The 19,285-nt window shown below is 45.6% G+C and overlaps 1 protein-coding gene across 2 annotated transcripts in view; it reads left to right on the top strand.

The window, feature by feature from the left end:
- The window catches only part of Ctbp2 (C-terminal binding protein 2), a 159,755-nt gene that overhangs the window by 74,096 nt on the left and 66,374 nt on the right, over positions 1-19,285 (top strand). The window lies entirely within an intron of this gene.

The raw sequence follows: 19,285 nt of genomic DNA, 5'->3' as shown, positions 1-19,285 counted from the left end.
AGCTGAGTTATTTGGTTCATTCCTGGATGTGGGCTCTCACGTATTAGTCAAGGAGAAAATGAGTTCAGATGGGGGACAGGAGGCCTGAGGGAGACAATGGAATTACCAAACTGAAGCCTTGGGATGCTGAAAGAGGTCAGCTTTTTCCCACTGGTGGGCTCAGTAGGACATCTTGCCACTGTGGATGTCCCATCCCTAGGGGTGTCATCTTTCTGAACACGCTATTTAAGGCCCAGTGCAGTGACCGCTGGCCCTCACAGGTGCTTTTGACTTTATTAAGTGGTGGCCCAGATCCAGCTGTGTAGGACTGAAGTTGGGGCTGGAGAATGAGGATCCCCCGCCTCCTGCGGTTTACACACCAATCACTCATTGAAATCGTGTGTGTGCACGGTGTGCACGCCAGGACTGTCCTGGCTCCACAGGTGCTGTGAACAAGCTGCCGCTAAGCTGAAGGTCAAAGGGTGAATCTCCCCTCCCCACTGTGTTGCTTTCCTGATAGGTTTGTGTCAGGAAGGGTACGTTGTCTTAGTCTGTTTGGCCTGCTATAAGTAACTACCATAGTCAGGAAGCCTGTGACAACAGAAAGTTGTCACCATTTGAGAGGCTGCTATAGCCATGATCAAGAGGTCATCTGATTCAGTATCTAGTGAAAGTCTCATTTTTGCTTTTCACTTTCTCACTGGCTCATGTTGGAGGGCAATGGGGGAAAGCTCTCTGGGCCTCTTCTATAACAGCAGTAATCCTGTATAGTGAGGGTTCCTCCCATTTTACTTAATGATTGCCCACAGACCCACCTTCTGTTATCACCTGGGGGCGAGAATTTCAGCAGAGCAATTTGAAGGCGCACAAAGCTGCAGAGCAGGACATGTGTCTTAAAAGGTTATATTGGTGCACTGTTGAGAATGGGTCTGTGAAGTGGATACTGACATTGGATCAGTAGGAGGAGCCAGTACAGGAAAATCTGGGGAAGGAACCATTGAACACAAAGATCAGCATATAAGGAGTCCCAAAGTAGGAAGCAGCGGGCTGTGGTCAAGCAAGAGTCCATGAGCAGGTCAGCTTATATAGAATCCTGATCTGGCCCATCAAGGCAATGGGGGTCTTAGGAGAGTTGCCATTACCAGTTAGCAGGACTAGACTGTGTCTTGCTGTATGATGTTACTGCTGGAGGGACAAATGTTCCCTAAATCCTTGCTGTTGGAAGCTCATTGCCCTGCTTTCAGAAGTAAAGCTACCAGCTCTGCCTGAGTTGAAGATGGAAATTGTCTCTGGTTAATGGGATCTCTGCAACAGCTAAATCCTCCACTAAATACTTTATGTAACTGCTGCTGCACACGGGGTAGCTCCCCTCGCCATATGTCCGTGTAGCCTTCTTTCACTGTCATTAAAGAGAGTCAGACGTGTGCATGGAGAGGAAACGGGATCCTGCTGTAATGACTTTGTCTTCACCATCTTTTCTCAGCTGCTTAAATTGCTGTCAAGGCAGCACAGGAATCTTGGAGGAGGGAGTTTTCTCTGATATAATTATGCTGTTAGTAAAAATGTTGGCGGCTCTTCTCTGCTTTTCCCCTTAGCCACTAAAATAAAACTCTTGATCGCAGAACTTGGCAGCTGTTTGCAATCTGCCTCCTCCTTCCCACTGATGTATTGGTGTCACAGCTTGGGTGATGGGTGGTGACGTGAGGACTGAAGGTGATTTCTGTCACTGCGCTGGTGGTTATGAGCCAAGACCCAGGGTGCTGGAGCAGCTCCTGGATGGGTCGTCCTTTGGGTTGCACCCAGGGAACTGTTGCTAAGGAGAGGACTTTGTTTGCATGGAGCCTGGGGAGTGTTCAAGTGCAAGTACACTTTGGCGAAGGTTTGCTGATGTGGTGAAAGCTGAGTTCATGGTTAGGTGTCAAGCACCAGCAGGAACAGGTGGCGAAGTCAGCACCCTACTTGGGGCAGCGAAGGGGAGAGGATTTTCAGGATCACGAGTCGCCTGTGTGGGAAAGTGTATCTCTGGGCAGGAAGGCAGGGAGGAAGGGTCAGGGCTGGTAAAGGTAGGGTCGAGGTGGGTTGCAGTTGTTTCTTGGGTGGGGTCAGGCCATGGTCCATGGACACCAGACCCAGCTTCTTCCCAGGAGCAAAGAATGGGTGAGGAGAGGGTTGTAAGTGCTTCTGAGAACCACATGGAGTAGGAGATTCCTGCTTCAACAGAGAGCAGCTGCTATCAAGGGTCCTTGATACTCTGGATTTCGGGGCTGTGGTGGCAGCTTCCAGAGCACCGTCTTTATTGCCTCTCCCAGGTGGGCAAGGGCAGCTTCCAGATCACCTCGCTTGAGTCAGACAGACTCTTTCAGTCACCTCTGTGTGTGGCTACTATGGTTTCAAAATAGAAGGTTGACTCAGCCACTGTCCCCAGTAGCTTTTCCTGTGTTGTTCAAGGTACTCGCCCTGTGGAGGTGGCGTCTGACCTATGGGCTAGAGTGTGTGTGTTCACAGGCAGCATAGGATCAAAATACTTAGAAATAGAAGGGGTGTGTGTGTCGAACCCAGGAACCTCACACTGAGCATTTTTTATTTCTTATTTTGTAATTTGAGACAGTATCTCATTAAGTTGCTCAGGCTGGGCTTCAACTTGGTGATCCTCTTGCTTCAGCCTCCCAGAGTGCTGGGATTACAGGTGCGTGCTATCATGCTTGGTTCCTTTCAGAGGACTTTTAATGCATGTCTTGTCCCAGCTCCACATTAGTTAGGTTCATAGTTACAGAATGTGGCATTTTTTCCTCTTTTCAGACAGAGAAACTGAGTCTCGGATGGTTGTGTCCTTACCGAACTTCTGTCCCAGGGAGCTCATGTATGGCACAGCTGCTGGGCATTGTGTTCTCAGCCCCCTGCCCGATGCTGGGCACACCGCCTCCCCGCCAGGGACCTGGGGCCTTCGTGGTGAAGCCTGCAGGCTGGGCCTAGAGTATTCTCAGAGTCACTCTCCTCAGGCACAGCAGGAAATGAATACAGAATTGTTTGTATACAGAATTGAATCAGGAGAAGTACCTGAGTGGTGGCTGTGTTCTCTTTCCACTTTGCAAAGTGTCCTGAGAAGGGTGTGTTGACCCTGGGCTTTTATATAGTATGTCTGTGTGTGCATTTTTGGTGTCAGATGTCAACTTGGAATTTTAAAGTAAAATTAGTCTGCCTTGTTTTAGTCCAAGAGGTGTTTAGCATCAGCCACTGGGATGCAAAGGTGAGCTTGAGGTGTCTGCTCACCTGGCCTTTCTTCAGTCTTGTGGGGACCGCCAGCAAGAGGTGGCTGTGGGCTGGTTCAGAGAACTAAATAGTGCAGGCTGGGTTTTGAGAAGCCTTCTGGGCACATATCGTGGACAAATGGCTGAAGAAAAGTGATTATGGATGTAGCAGAAATGTGCCTTCTGCAGCCTCCACAGTCTGCTCACAGGGGCCGTCAAAATTAGCTGAAAATATTACCCAAGGCAAGAGGCATATTCAATTTGTATAAGAATTGATTATAATGGAAAGTTGAGTTTAGTTACAAAAGAAACGGAATTTGGTTGTGGTGATTTGGGCAGCTACTGACCAAAGGGGCAGAACAGTGAAAGTGTCCATTAGGTATCATGACATGGGAATTTGGGAGCCATGTCATGCTCTGGAGTCATGACACACATTGTCTGGCAAGGAGGGCCTCCAGGTTGGCTGCAGTGTGGCCAGACCCTTCCTCTAGGCCACCGGGAAGGTCATGTTGGCTTGGACCAGGTTATCTTATTACTGGTAAGGTTAACTTTGATCACTAGGTTAAAGTGGAATCTGTCTGCTTTCTCTACTGTAGAGCTATAATTTTTCCATTTGTAATTAAAAAAATCTGTTGTGGAAAGATGCTTTGAGATTATATAATAGTTTGCTGATCTTCAAATTTTCCTCAGTGGTCTCAACATTCTTTGACAATTCTCATCTGAATTGGTAATTATGATGATTACTAAGTGGCCATTTTTAGTTCCATCATTTCTTCTACATTTATTTTTTGCTTCTTCCCCTCTACTTACACATAATTTTTATATGTGAGGACTGCTGGGTTCTTAACTTCATTCAGTATTATATCTGCTGCTGCTGCTGTTTATTTTCATGCTCAAATTGCTTAAGATTTGACCACTGGTGTCCTTTGGGCAGGCTAGGTGATCTTGTCTTTTTGAACCAGAAAATAAAAACATGCACAATGAGTGTCACCCTCCTGCCTGTTATCCTGTTCGTGGTCTTGTGTGTCTTACACACTGTGTCTGTATATGAAGCAGAAGAGGTGTTATGGGTTCCTCATGGGTGGGTATGGTTGTGTATGGGATTACATGCTCTGAAAATGGGCAGTGTGGGGCAGTGGCCTGTGGATACAAGAGGCGGTGGCCTCAGGTGTCTGAGGCCTGTGGAGCGCCTGCTGTCCACCTTTGGGGCACAGTTTGAGAAGACCCACATCTGCCCCTTCCAGATGGACCATGGCTAAGTTTCCCTCATTCAGTAAATAATTTATGACTTCAGCTGCTGTGGGGATGGATTTCTTCGTTTGCGTTTTTCTTTTCCTTTTTACATTTCTTGTGTACATCTGGGGACCTTTTGGCATGGGGGCATGGTGTTCACTTTAGAAAAGATCATGTTTCCCACAGTGACACTCAGAGCCTTGCAGATCTGCTGCGGGTATTTTGAAGTCAGTAGTCATCAGTCCCTGTGGTTCCAGAATGACAGGAGGACAGTGACCAGAGGTAGGGAATGTGTAATGACCAGACTTCTCACCCCCTTGCCCTGGCCCAGGTGTGTTGCTGGCCACTGCATATGTGGTAAGAGGTGCAGGCGACAAAGTCACATCCGAAGCTGAGGGTGCAGATATTTGTTTGACCCTGGATTCAAGGAGACTGGGTATATTTCTCTTTATAACTTTTGACTTCTGTTCCCTTAAGTGGAGTTATATGGAAGCAAGATTTATCTGGTCCAAATAGATATGGGCCCCTTAGTGAAGTTAAGCAGAGTATAAAATGCTTTCATGGTAGTTAAATTTACACTCTGTTAAAATGATTTGTATGCTTTGCAGGAAGCTGTGATATTAAATGCATAAATATGCAGCAGAGTTAACTTGGAGGGAGATTTTATTTGACAGGATCACTGCAAGTGCTCAGGTACAGTATCAGAACCGTTTAACATGGTTACCAGTAATGGAGGTAGTACCGGCTCAGTTTTAAAATTCTGCCTAAAACATTCAAAATCAAAAGGAAAGAGTGTAAATAAGTGCTTCTCCACAGAGCGCTTAATAGTGGAAGTGGTTTTCATCACAGAAGCAGGCCTTGTGGTTTCTATATCGGTCTCCCTGTTTCATTTGAGAAAATGTCTTATAAATAAACTCACCATTGAAGTAGTCACTGGTTCTAATTTTGGAACTGATTCTATTCGAATTAGCAACCATGACAAATATTTTGGTCTCCTTTTGTCGATGAGAATATGTTTTCCTCTGGGAATGGGCCATTTAGTCTGTATTGGGACGTTTCAGGACTATTAATAATTAATGGAATGCTGGTACATGATCCACCCCTGTGCTTACAGCCAGAGCTTTAATTTTCTGTACATTAATAGGCTGTTTCAGAATGGTCTTTCCTCACTGTTTCTTCACATCTTACTGAAACCAGTCCACTGTCGGTGCAGCTCCATATCTGTAAGCGGAACCCAAAGGGTATGGGGGTCCCCAGGATTGAAGGGAACAGTTGGAGTTTGAAAGGAGGCTGCCAGGTGGTCGACTGACAAATTGACAATGTTCTTGTGGATCCCCCTACCCACTCTCCTGGAGGTATGTGGGCAGCTAATGTGGACTGGCCTAGAACCATGCTGCTTCCACGTTGTCATCCATTTTCTGCCAACCAGGTGACCAAACAAACCAGCAGCCCACCCACAGAGCCAGGAGTGGCACTGCTAGATCCTGGAAGGTCCCTGTGGAGGCCAGAGAATATTCTGCTCCCTGAGAACCGGAGCCTAGGCTGCTATTTCCATTTGTTTGTTTGTTTTTTGGGGCGTGGTTACTGAAGATTAAATCCAGACCGTCACACTGAATTATATACCCAGGCCCTCTCTCCTTCCTTTTTGGAGACAGGGTCTAAGTTGTCCAGGCTGGGCTCAAACTTCATCCTCCTGCCTCAGGCTGCTATTTTTTCAGTTGGTCTAAAAAGAACATTCTGGCTATAAGGGGGAGAAAGAGATATCATCATTATTATTAGTAAGAGTCAGATTAAGACACAAGGAGAGTCATGACTTCCCCGGAGATATCTAAAGACTTCCTCCTGGGCATAGCCCTCCCAGTAGGACCTGATACAGATTCTGACTTGAATGGCCCCTGCTCCGGCACATATTGTCACAGCCTGACCTGCCAAGGCAAAGGTACCTTGAAGTCAACCCTGGAGGCGTTTGTCAGTGTGCTTGTTTCAAAAGCTGTGGAAGGAGAAGAGTCTTAGAGTGACTCAGGGACATGTAATTCTGGGTGATGGAGTGGCCTCAGAAATTTCTGCAGAAAGAATATATGTGCAATAGTTGTATATATTAGTAGAAAAATAATATACCAGACTGCAGTCATTTCAGGCAACATTTAGGAGCTGATGTAACATAGGAACATAAGCCCTAGAAACTCCCTTACTTATTGATCTTGGTACCCAAGCCCATTGACTCTCACAAGGCAGGTTGCACTTCCAGTCCTTAGAGAAGTTAGTTTTTGCATAAGGACTGAGGAATGTATGGCTTGAGTGTGGCTAACCCTTACCCTGACAGCATTATCCATGGGTGATGCCTGAAAGTGTGGTCAGGCTTGGGTCTTGAAGCCATAGCCCAAGATAATTATACCAAGTGCTGAAATCCCAGGATAGACCTCAGTGTGGCTATGTTTAGACTGACTGCACAGAAGTGAGCTGAGGGCACACATAGGAGGGAAGGAACTGGGATGATAGTGTGGGACACAGACTGGGCCTCAGCCAGGTCATCCCCATGGCTTTTTCATGGGCAACTTCATTAGCTAACCTGGGTTTCCATCCTTCTGAGCAGGTTCCCAGTGGTCTGCCAGAGGGGGCTCTTTGCATTGGAAATTCCAAGCACAGAACTATCCAGAAAGCTAGACACAGCTTCCTTCTTTTATCCCTTCAGAAAATTAAAACACAACAGTTGGTGTTAGCTTCCAGGCCAGGTGAAGGAGGTGAGTAAAGCTGTTGTTGTCAGTTCTGTCCATTACTCTGAGAGTACGGGCAAGGGAAGCACTCGTTCCATTCTGTCCTGGTCACATACAGATAGCCCCAGTATCCATGCAGATGTAGAAACTTAAACTCTAGCTGTCCTCACTTATTGCACACTGGGAACACACTGAATGTGTTTTATACCCTGCATCTCATTATATGTGCCTTAAAATGTGGCTTTTCTTTATGTGTCTAAATTCACATGCACAGCTTCACACAATCGATGGCTTGTTTTCCTCTTACAATGGCTGCATTTTGGTGATATTGGTGCCTGACACACATTTTATTTTTATTTAACTTATAAACCTTAGGGGTGAGTGTTCTGGAAACATAAAAACTTTCATGGCAAGTGAGAGTCATGATTTTTTTTCCCCCTCTCTCCAAAATGGAGGCATGAACCATCTGGATATGCAGGGCAGCTGGCCTGAACTGTTTGTGCACTATCGGAAGTAAAAGTTTGTGTGACATCATTTCAGGGTTATTTCTTGTTATTGTAATTAATGGGTCACCAGGAAGTAGTGAAACCAATGATTCTTGGCAGAAATGACACTTTAAAGCTGAAGGGATGAAAAAGAGGGTCTGGGAAGGAAGCACATTCGGGACATTCAGACTCTCCAGGGAAGAATCTGGAAGTTTGTGGACAGTTCCTGAGAAATGAGCCACCTCTCACCAAGAAGGACATAATTTTCCTAACCCCTACGATGACTCCAGTTTTGTTTTTCTCTCAGCTGCCCCAAAGCTGCGCCGACCTAACTGGCATGGGCTTTGTGAGGTTGATTTGGTCCAGGTACGTCTGTAGTGTGAAGTCAGTGTCAGGTGAGTTTGTGGATTTTGGACAGGCTGTGCCTGTGAAATCCCAGGGCCTGCTTTTTGTGAGTAGAGAGAGGTGGAAGGAGTACGGGATAGATGAAGAGAGGAATGGTGGGGCCCAGGTCTTCAGAAAAGAGCCTGACAACAAAGAGATCCTGAGGCTTAGACCCAGGGGCTGTGCTGGCCCTGGCCCCTCTTTTAGTCCAGCCCCATAGTGCGCAGGGGCCTGGGTAAGCCAGGCAGGATGGCTGCGCCGAGTGAGCGTGGAGTGGGGGCTGGGCTGGAACGGAATGAATGAAGCATGGGTGGACTTCTACCGCACACCTGGTCAGGGGCATCTTCTGGCTGCTGAGGCTAGAGATGGCGCTGCCCTAGGTCACAGGGCTCTAGAGCTTTGGGGAGGCTTCTATAGGAAGGCTGTAGGATGTGTGGTCAGACCCAGGAAGCTTTTTACATCTTGGATTTTGTTTTTAATGAAAATAGAATAAGTAATGGCAGTTTATTACTACGTGATATTCCATTGTGTGAGTGTACTGCAATTTATCCATTCATTCTATCCATGGTCACTTGGGACTTGGTAGCTTGGAGCCACTGAGGGTACAGTTACTGAGGTCCCTATCCTTTGGCAGACACGTGTACAAGTTTATACCTACAGGAATTGCTGAGCCATTGGAATACAAATTTCAGCTTTGGTGGAAACAGCCTAATGGTTTTCTAGAATGACTGTGCCAAGTTACACTCCTGCCTGCTGCATAGGGGAGTATGTTCCGTGGCTTCTCCAGCTCTTAGCACAGTCCTCTTCATATTTTTAGTGATTCTGGTGGATCTGTAGTAGCATCTCAGCATGTTTTCCTGATAACTAAGAAATGGGATGCCTTCTTATGGCCTAATTGACCATTTTGGTATTCTTAAGAAGTACCTGTCATGCCTTTTTCTTTTATTTTTTAAAATTGTCTTGTTGGTCCTTTTATTACTGTGTCTTAATTCATTTTATGCTGCAGTAAAGAATACCACAGGCTGAGTAGTTTATAATAAACAGAAACCATGGTTCTAAAGGCTGGGAAGTCCCAAGATGGAGGGCCCAGCATGTGAAGATAATACTGCTGTGTTGTTTTATGACAGAAGGGTAAAGAGGGAGAGAGAAAGGGGACAGAACTGAGCCTACTTTCCATGATAAAGGAATTAGTGCATTTGTAAGGTTGCAGCCCTTTGGCCTACCTGCCTCTCCTTGGACCCTCCTTCCAGCCCTGTTGCACTGGCATTAAGTTTCTAACAGTGTGTTTTGAGGAGGGGAGGTATGTTCAAACCATAGCTATCATACTTTTCTCTTGTTGCTGAGACAAAATACCTGGCACCCAAAGTTACGGAGGAAACATTGTATTTAGCTTGCAGCTTATACATGTTTCAGTCCATCACTGATTGGCTCCAAGGCAGGGTGGCATGGCGGATAGGCATGGGAGAGGAAAAACAGTTCATGATGAGCAGAAGGTAGCAAAACAAGAAGGGACAACCCACAGCTCTTAATATCCTTTGTATCCTATATAGGCTAGTTAGGAGAGGTAGTACTGAACGCCCTTAATCCTAGGGCCCTTGATCCTAGCATTGCACTATGAATCAAGCCTAGCATCACATACTCTAGATTCAGCCACCTCTGAAAAAGCCTCACCTATGACATGAGACTTGTGGGGGACATCTACACACAAGGCATAACAGTCACCAAAGTAGCACCTGGTATAATGGCAGTATGTCCTGTGCTGGGTATTTATAGTGAAATTTCTTCTCCCACTTTGCATTCTCACTCTCTTAATGGAATATTTTGAAAAGAAATTTTTTTCATGATGTCCAGTTTTAGTGCTTTGATGTCTCATTTCAATCATCAGTTCTTCCTACACAGGGTCTTTAAGTTGTTCTCCTGTGTTTTCTCTTAGAAGTTTGATTGTTTTACTTTTTTTTTTTGTTTTGTTTTTGGTTTTTCTCCGGTACCGGGAACTGAACTCACAACCTTGCGCTTGCCAGGCAGGCGCTTTGCTGCTGAGCTAAATCCCCAGCCCCTGCTTTACTTTTTACTCTTGGAATGGACTTTGCATGGTGTGAGCTTCCCACTTTATTGTTTTCTTGGTTCTTCATATGGTGGTCATAGTCAAGGTGTAGGTTTGGTTCTCGGTTCTGCAATTGACACAGTTTGGTTCTGCAGTAGACATACTGGGACAGACTTCTTCACACCTGTCCTTTGATCTTTGTAAAAAGGTCAGTATTATGGAGTTAAAAAGTGAGTAAGTGCTTGCCTGCAGTTGTCAAGGCATATCCCTAGAAATGTACTTCATTTCTAGATGAACTGAGTTGTAGCAAGGTCGAAGAATTATGAAATGAAGAGATGAACAGAAATATGATCCAGCATCTGTCATGCCTGTATGTGCTAGGGCTGCCTTGGGGAGGCATGCGCAGCTGTTGTCGGAAAGGGTGACAGGTAGACTCTATGTTTTGGTAGCAGACTGTTCAGTTTGGGCCACTCCACCTCTGTTACTTGACATCCCACCCACTTGGACCTCTCTGCATTGGTTGGATCTGTAGCTGAGGAGGAGGAACAGCCAGGGTGATGCAGAGATGCAGTGGTAGGAAGGACCAGGGCAGTTGAGAAGTGATCCACACAGTTTTTAAATAAACAGAAAAATTAATGGAGGATTAGAGTGATCCTGTGCATCCATGGGTCACACTTGCTTGTTACACACTCCACAGATCATTACGGGTCAGATCCCTGTGGCCAATTGTATGTAGGAAATCCCTTGTCACCCTGAGTTGTTCCAATATATTCTTCATTGTGTTCACTACATTCACAATGAGACTCTTTGTGGCCCTCTGGCTTCCACGGGACTTTGCCCCAGGGTACTTTGGCAGTGTCTAGACTCATTTTTGGTTGTCATATTTAGAGACTGAGGATCCCACTGGCAACTATTGGGTAGAGCCAGGAACGTTGCTAAATATAGTATGATGCACAGGATGCTTCCACTGCAAAGAACACCTAGCCCTAAAATTCAGCAGTGTCAAGCATGTGAACCTTTGGCACTCAGCATAGTGCTTATGCCACCTTCAGTATTCATGGTTGCTGACAAATTTGAGGGGCCCCACATCTAGACAACAGAGTCAGGTCAGAACAGGGCCTCCTTTGTAGAGGCCTGGGGTGAGATGATAATAGAACCTCCACCCCAGCACCAGACCCTCGCCACAGTGAACCTTGTGTCTTGGGGTCTTTGTATGGCACCGTGTGTGGACCGTTGTGTGTCACAGCGAGCTCAAACACTGGCCATTTTATATGTTAAGTCTTAGTGAACGTATATTCCAAAGGTTTGGTTTTTTTTGGGTAAAATACAGCTATCAGCTTGTAAAACTATGTGTCAACACCTGTGTGAGTCACAACAGTTGATGTGTCACATAAAAAGTGTTTGCCACATACAAATCAGCTTCCAAATCATTAATACCTGTATTTTATGTTAAAAGCCCATTTAAGAGTAATAATGTGAATTCCACTGGAGAGAGAAAATGTTTTGAGCTTCTAAATGGGCATTACCTCAATTGAGAAGAATTGAGGGGGGGTGGACAGGACATGACAGCTATGTAAAAATTTAGCACAGTGGCCCCATCCAATTGCACAAACAGGAAGGAGACATCAGAATGATTTATCAGGCACAGTTCACATCTGAAGACGAGGGCTAGGCCATTTGGATCCACTACGGCTGTGTTCCTTCGCTGACACTGTGTTCTCGGGCTCTGGAGGTGGAATCTCAGCTGTTTGCCATTCTGTCATATCTCTATTTATTGCATCCAACAGTTTAAGTAATGACTTAAATAATGATTGCCAAAACTGTAATCAACGGTTTTGTTAATGATTTGAGGTCTTGTAAAAGAATTAGTCCTGAAGCACATATCAAGCAGAACATACCAAATCTCTGAGAACAGGTTTTTTTCCTCAGTTGCGTTTTTGAGCCCTGCAGAGCCCATTGACCTGTACCTGCTTCAGAGACCTGCAGGTGGACGCAAGGAGGAATCTGCAGCCTCATTTGCTAGCCAGCAGTGGGTGGAACTGGGTTCTGTCCTCACCTGCCAGAAGGGACCCAGGATGTTACATCTATTACTTTCTTTTTGTTCTTCTCCTCCCCTGTTGCCATTTCTCAAAGAATAAATTGGGGCCGGATGTGAGCTCCTTTCTGGCCAATTCAGCATCTGGTCAGGGAAACTCACAGCCAGCCCTGAGCAGTGTGTAGTCATGGGGATGTCCAGAGCCCCTGGTTGGCCACCCCCAGTTTGGAGTAGGTCCTTCCTGACCTTTTTTCTTCTACTACATTCTCTGTCTGCTACATCTGTCTGCAGCTGACTGTTCTGGCTCACCATCTTCTAAAAAAATTGTTGGATTCCATTTCCTGCTGCTATTCTATATTTCTGAACTTGGAGCATTTGGTAGCCGTCTTTGCAAAGGTGTTTATCCATTCCAAAGTGTGGGACCTTGATGGTATGCATTTCTGAATAGCTAGGAAGTTACTTTTATTGATCCATCATTGAAGGAAAATTTATTCCACTGTTATGATTTTACAGATTTCTTGTCTTTTGGCTAATGGTTTTATTTGCCATTATTTTCCTCAGTGGCCCTAGTGAGTCTCACTTTTCTAAAGAGCTCTTGAAACCCTGATGACTAGTCTGTTCTCTGGCTCCTTGTCTGTCTGTCAGGGTCATTTGCTGTATTTTAATTTGAGCCTTGTATGCTTTTACTGCCCTTTTTCTGGCCTTACTTCACTTTTGGGGTGGGTTCCCCTTGTCTTGTTCCAACAATTGGAATGTGAGTCTTCCCCATGCTATATTAATTTCCTGTTCTACTTGGACCTTAACTAACCACACAAATGGCTGATTTGTTAGTTGGCTGTGCCACTTCCTCCGTCTGTACTCACTCCAAGTGTTGTGTGCTTTAGTTTCTGATCTCTCCTTTGCACCCCTAAATCCCTGTGGGCCTCTTTGTCCCCTGCTCAGAGCTGTCTGTCAGCCGTGCAGGACTCTGCCTCTGCAGTTGGAACCCCACCTCTCTCCATGTTCCCTGGGCTTCCTGTCAGCAGAGGGTCACTGCTAGGTGATCAGGGTACAAACTACTGGGCCATGGCAGACCCTCTCAGGACAAAAAAGCATCTGGATGTAGAGGAAGCATCATTTTTACACACAGACAGCAGAGCAGGTTGGCTCAGAGCGGGTGAAGGGAAGGAATCCCTGTAAACAGGAGCTTTCGTCTTGGCAGGAATGCAGTGTGATGGAAATGGGTAACTCTGATTTAAAATTTTAAGTACATTTTGTTTATTGTAATTTTATTTGCACGGAAAAATTGAGACGATACTGGTATAGGGGAATAGATACTCCCAACCTGAACGATATCTGGGACAAGTTCGTGTTCTCTAAAATCAAAGAATGAATTTTAGGAACAACAGAGGTTAAGAGCAGAATATACTTATTGAGGGAAAGAAAGCTTCTGTCTGAGAGAGGGGCAGAAGAGGGGGCCCCAGTGGGTTGCCCAGGAACCCGTCTTTTCTAGCGACTTTTCTAGGGCAAAACCATGAGGTGAGGCGGGTCCAAGGTAGAAAACATGAGAACTCGCTAGGTGGGTATGAGATGGGACAAAACTATGGTCAGCCAGTAAGATTGCAAGTGTTAATTGTTCGGGTAAAATTGATTAAATTGGAATGAAATGGGGAGGTGAGTCACGTAGCAAGTGGACATGAATACAGAATAGGGGGCCTTTCCTGTAGGGGGTTGGGGTAGTTGACTCTTCCTGGCCTTTTTAGGATGATCACTACCTATTCAGAATATCAGTCCATGAGGTCCATCCCTAGGGAAGTATGTGGGCACATCTGTTTAATCTTTTGTCCACAGCTGGAGGTGTCTGTCCCCCGCCAGTTGCAAGGTAGCTCATCTTCTGCACTGGCTCCTTCGAGGGCCTGGCCCTGTCTGACTGCCTATAATATTTCTATCTAACTCAGCTGCCTATAACATTATGGGGTGAGGATGTAGCTTAATGGTAGACCACTTGCCTAGGATCCATGATTCAACTAAAATCTGTGGCTTATTCAGGGGGGTAATTTTTTTTCTCTTTATTGTTCAATTCCTGAAGGTTTTTTGTTTTGTTTTGTTTGAGATGGGCTCTTGCTAAGTTGCCCTAGTTGCCTTTAAACTCCTTTCCTGGCCTTCGAAGTAACTGTGATTATAAATGCATGCTGCTCCCAGCTCTCCTAAAGGATTTTTCCTTCTGGTGAAGAAAAGGAAATAATTTCACCTCTCTGATTTCTATTCAGTTTCCTGTAGGGGGAGGGGTGAGGAAGGAGGTGAATCAGTACAATAATCTATGTGAGAACCTTCTTGAAATCAGCATCAGCAGAGTCCATTTCCTGATAAAATAGCACAACAAACAAAAGTGACCATGTCCTGCCTTAGGAATTTAATATTGGAAAATAAGGTGCTCTAAATAGAAATTTTCAGCAAATGTGTTTTTTTAAAAACTCATCATTGTAGAGTTTTTATATTAAACCTATCCTAATTCTAATTTTGTAATTTAAACCCTTAGAAAATTGCAAAGCAGTTTGTTTGCAGCACTGATACTGTTAGCAGAAAGGCGCTGTCTATCATGGGCCAGCCAGAGGTTCTGGGGAAGGTGGTTCAAGCCCCATGGCAGGCCAGGCAGTGGCCCCAAGCCCTGGTGTACATGGCTGCATGCCATTCTGTGGCTTATCTCCTTGCCTTGGATCAAGAGCTAGAGGCTCAGATAGAACTGGATTGTGTAAGGTTACATGTTGGACTCCACAGAGGCCGACGAAAAGTGAGGAGGGAGACAAGCATGATGGATTTGCTGAGGAGAATCCTGGGTAGGGGTCTGGGTGCAGACATACCAGGATCAGCTCTTAGGGAAAAGCACAGTCCCTGGCCCTCAACCTCACTCTTGACAGTAGGGCAAAGCATCCTGGTCTTCAGGTTGCAAGGGATCAATAGTGCAGTGAACCGGCCTCATCTCTGCTATCCTGAGCCATCCAGCTTCTAGGGCCTGGGCAGTCGCACAGAAATATATGTATGGAGGCTGGTTACAAACCTTGTCACAGCCCCCCCTCCAGAGGACCAAACTGGCGAACCCACTAGGTGTCTTGCCTATGTGTGAGTCCCTTCTCATTTCAGGGTTCTTCACTGGGCATTTTCCACACAGTGCAGAAATGAGCTCCTGGCCCATCACATCCTTCTCTCTGTGATTCCCGCCCCATTGAAACCTGTAGCCTGTCTTTTAGGAGAACATTCTTGCTTTCGTTAATCACTGAACTCTAGGTTTGCCAGCAGTGAGTATTTTTAGGTTTGTAAAACCTAAAAATTTTGTAGGTTTTCGTAGCTTGTAATTTGAGGAGAAAGGGATGGGGGGTTATACATGCAAATAATGTTTTGTATACTTCCTCGATGTAGACAGAATTCAGACTCATGACTGTGAACATAATAAACATTCTATGGCACTTACCTGTGTCATGCAGTGGCTCAGTGCACATCTGTGATCAGGTGGGACATGTCCTCTGCAGCCCAGGAAGCTCTTTGGAGCAGGACTCTAGCTGTACCGTAAATCTTGCCTGAACTCCCTGGATTTGGGATCAACAGAGCCTATGGCAAAATGTACCCTTAGTGACCCATCTTGCTCGCCTCTTTTCTGGCTTCTTGCTGAAGACACCAGCCAAGGTGAAGACTGTCTGATTTTTGGAGGCCATCGGTATCTGTCCATATGTGGTTTGCTGCCAGAGGGCTTGCTACTTGAAGTCCTCCACCATTATAGAGAAGTGAGAGTCCCACCCAGAGAATGCTATCATGAGCGTGCATGTCCTGGAGCTGACCCTGCACATTCCTGCTGCCTCTGTGCTTAGGGCACAGGTGCCCTGGGTCAGGGATGTTAAGCTAGATGCCCTACCCATGCCACAGTTTGTTTGGGTCATGTCTGATCCAGTGTTGGGGATGAGTCAGCACCTTTAATAAACTGGAGGGCACCCATGTATAAGCTATTGGAGGCAAAGTTTCTAGATGGTAAGAAGTTTGAATGGTTTTAGGATTATAGAAAAGTTGAGAACATAGTATAGTGCAGTGGTGGCAAACCTGTGGCACATGAGCGACAGCGGGCACTCAGCCCTCTCGGCACGAGAGTCAAGTCACCCAGCAGGCAAGCGTCAGATAACAGATGTTTTTTCTAAACCAAAGCCTCATTATTGAGGTTTCATTGCAGTGTTGGTACTTTACAATAATTAAGTGGGTTTTGGGTTGTAGTTTGGGCACTCGGTCTCTAAAACATTCACCATCAGTGTTATAGTACCTTTATGTCTCCCACACCCAGTTTCCCTATGACTAACATCTCACATTGGTATGATATTCTTTGTCTTTTTTTGGTTTGTTTTGTTTTTCTTCTGGTACCAGAAATCAAACTCACGACCTTGCACTTGCCAGGCAGGTGCTTTGCTGCTGAGCTATATCCCCCTATGATATTCTTGTTGCAAGTGATGTGTATTTATTAATGAAGTCCAAATTTTGGTGACCTTGAGAGTTTCCAAATGGTCATGTATTTTTGTGGTTTGTCTCTATACTCTATAGTCTGTCTGAGGTTTTTCTCGTGGATAGACTGTGCTATGGGTTTTATGGGACATGTTTTCTGTGTTCCTTTTAAATAAAAGATTTCTCACAACAGGAAAAGCTTGAAACTTGGCCAGGGGTGAAAAGTAGCCGCACATAGCAGATATTCTCAGAGAATTGTCTATGAGAAAACCACAGTCCCTGGTCCTCACTGTTACTCCTGACAGCAGGACAAGGCATCCTGGCTTCAGGTTGCAAGCGATCAGTGGTGCTGTGAACCAGTCTCATTTCTGCTGGACTGGGCCATCCAGCTTCCTGAGGGCAGACACTGCCCTGTACCCCAGCCCTGTCCCATCTGAGGACTGTTAGGAACTTAATGGCCTTGCCTATGTTCAGTTGACCACAGACTTCTATGTGAGCTGGTGAGACAGTCCATGGAGGTATAGAAGCGAGTCACATACATGGTCTCTGGATTGTCTTCGGGTCATCCTGAAGTCTCTATTGAGGGATACCATGGGTTAGCAACTTTTTATCAGTGCATTTTTAAAATCCCAATGAGGTGCTTCTTTTAATGATAAAGATCCCCAAGTGTGAGGGCTCTGGTAATGCACCCAGGGCCATGTGGCTCACTAGTAAGTGGCAAACCCTGTTTGTCCTATGTGGGTGTTGTCTGCTTCTACCATCCAGATGTGGAGTCTCACAGACTGAAGTGTTACCCAGAGGTTGCCCACTCTACCTACCACATACTAGTCCGTCTGTGTCACCCCTGCAGCTCCCATGGATAGACACATCTGCCTGCCCCCCATTAAGCTGTGTGTGCTTTGCATATCTGTCTCATGTGTCCCCTGCCTGGCCCCCACCTGGCACACACATGTACCTAACACCCAAGAAGCAGGGATAATTCCAGCTTGAAGATTTGCTGATTGCTCTGCTGGTTCTGATGTTAGTAACCCCACTTGCCACAAAACATTGTCTCATTCTGCTAGGGTTAGTGTGTGAGCACGTGGCTTAATGTCAAGGAGTGGCTAGTTGTGCTTGGTGTGTGCCATGTTATGGAAGCTGCAGTGGGAGGCTCATAATATGACGTGCTTCTGCCATGTGCCTTGCACCACTCAGTTGGCCAGGATGTTAGGACACCGGCCTAGTGGAGGGAGTATCAAGTGGATAATGACCCTTTTGTGATGGTCAGACTAGAAAGCCAGGGTGGATCAAGTAGCCACAAGAGGAAAATCATCCTCAGCTTCTTCAAGAGGAAGATGAATGAGCATTAACTTGAGTCTTACGCCATGGTAAATGCACTCCTGCTGTGGTTCCCTTTCTGATTGTACTCTCCTTTCTCTAGACCCTCATTTAGTTCCCAGCTTCAAGACCCACAGAAAAACACAGCGAGCTGAGTGCACAGGGCCATGGACTTGGTATGGTCCTGATCCTGGCCTCTTTTTATCAGGCCCCTGCCCCACATCAACTCTTCCTTCCCTATGTTTTATTGAAATAACTCAGTGGCCAGGTATGAGCTGAAATAAAACAATGGTGTTTCCTTGGATGCTTTGCAACTCTTTAAAAAGTGCATCACACATCAAAAAAATGTGCAAGTTTTAAGTGCATAGCATAATGAATTGTCATGAGGTGGATGGCCCTTGCTGGGTGGATTTTGAGTTGAAGCAGAGCCCCATGGTTGTAAGGCTTCCTTTTGGTACCAGTGAGGGCCTGGTTTCCCTACCAGGACCGGATCCCAGAGAGCCAGGTCAAGGAGCATTCTCTAAAGTAGCCTCCTGAGCCACAGGTGATACACAGAGCAGCACACCCAACCCATGGCAGTAGGGAGAATACTGTGTTTTCTAGAGGTAAACGTTTCATTACCAACCCACAGTCCTCATGGGTATTGCATGTTGTATGCAAAACAGCTGTGGTTACCTGGGGGTGTGTTGTTGAAGATAATCATTAGAGAATATTCTCTGCTCATAAGAGTAAAACCAGCAATGTAGGGAAACTTATGCAGCTCAAATCCTACATATGCAAAACTTGGCCAAGAAAGAAGAAAAGAACAAAATGGTCTTTGAAGTAAGTAACCAAACCAGAAAGGTTTCATTCTTGGTCTGTCTTCCTGTGACTTTGACCACAGACCTTGGACAGAATCCCCACATTCTCACTATGTGGGTAGGGAAGAATCAAGGTGGACAAATAAAAAATTAAAGTGTCCAGAAATAAGAAAAATCAACATACTGAGAAATAACGTCTGTGACTTCTGTGAAACTAGTCTTTTCTGATTCAAATGTACTGAAGAACATAATTTTGTAACAGGTTCAGGGCATCACTGTGACTATGGACAGAACATAAAGCATACTTGGGCCTTGGGTGGTGGACTCTTAACAGGTTTTTTGTTTGTTTGTTTTTATTTTGTTTTAAATATGGCTGAACTTCTCAAACTTAAGGCACTTCTCTCTTGAGAGTTGGAGCTGTTTATTTTTCTTTGAGGACAGGGTAGGTGTCCGCAGCATTGACCTTGATACTGTTTCCCTGGGGATTCTTCCTGAAGTTGTTTTGGAGCGTTACAAAGGACTGGTCCCTTGTAGTGATTGTGGAAAGTGGAAGGTAACTCACCTGTTGGTGCCTGGCCACATTCCAAC

This window comes from Chinchilla lanigera, unplaced genomic scaffold (genome assembly GCF_000276665.1).
Source record: "Chinchilla lanigera isolate Chin_1 unplaced genomic scaffold, ChiLan1.0 scaffold00076, whole genome shotgun sequence".
Classification (NCBI taxonomy): Eukaryota; Metazoa; Chordata; class Mammalia; order Rodentia; family Chinchillidae; genus Chinchilla; species Chinchilla lanigera.
This window is presented reverse-complemented; position numbering and strand designations above follow the sequence as displayed.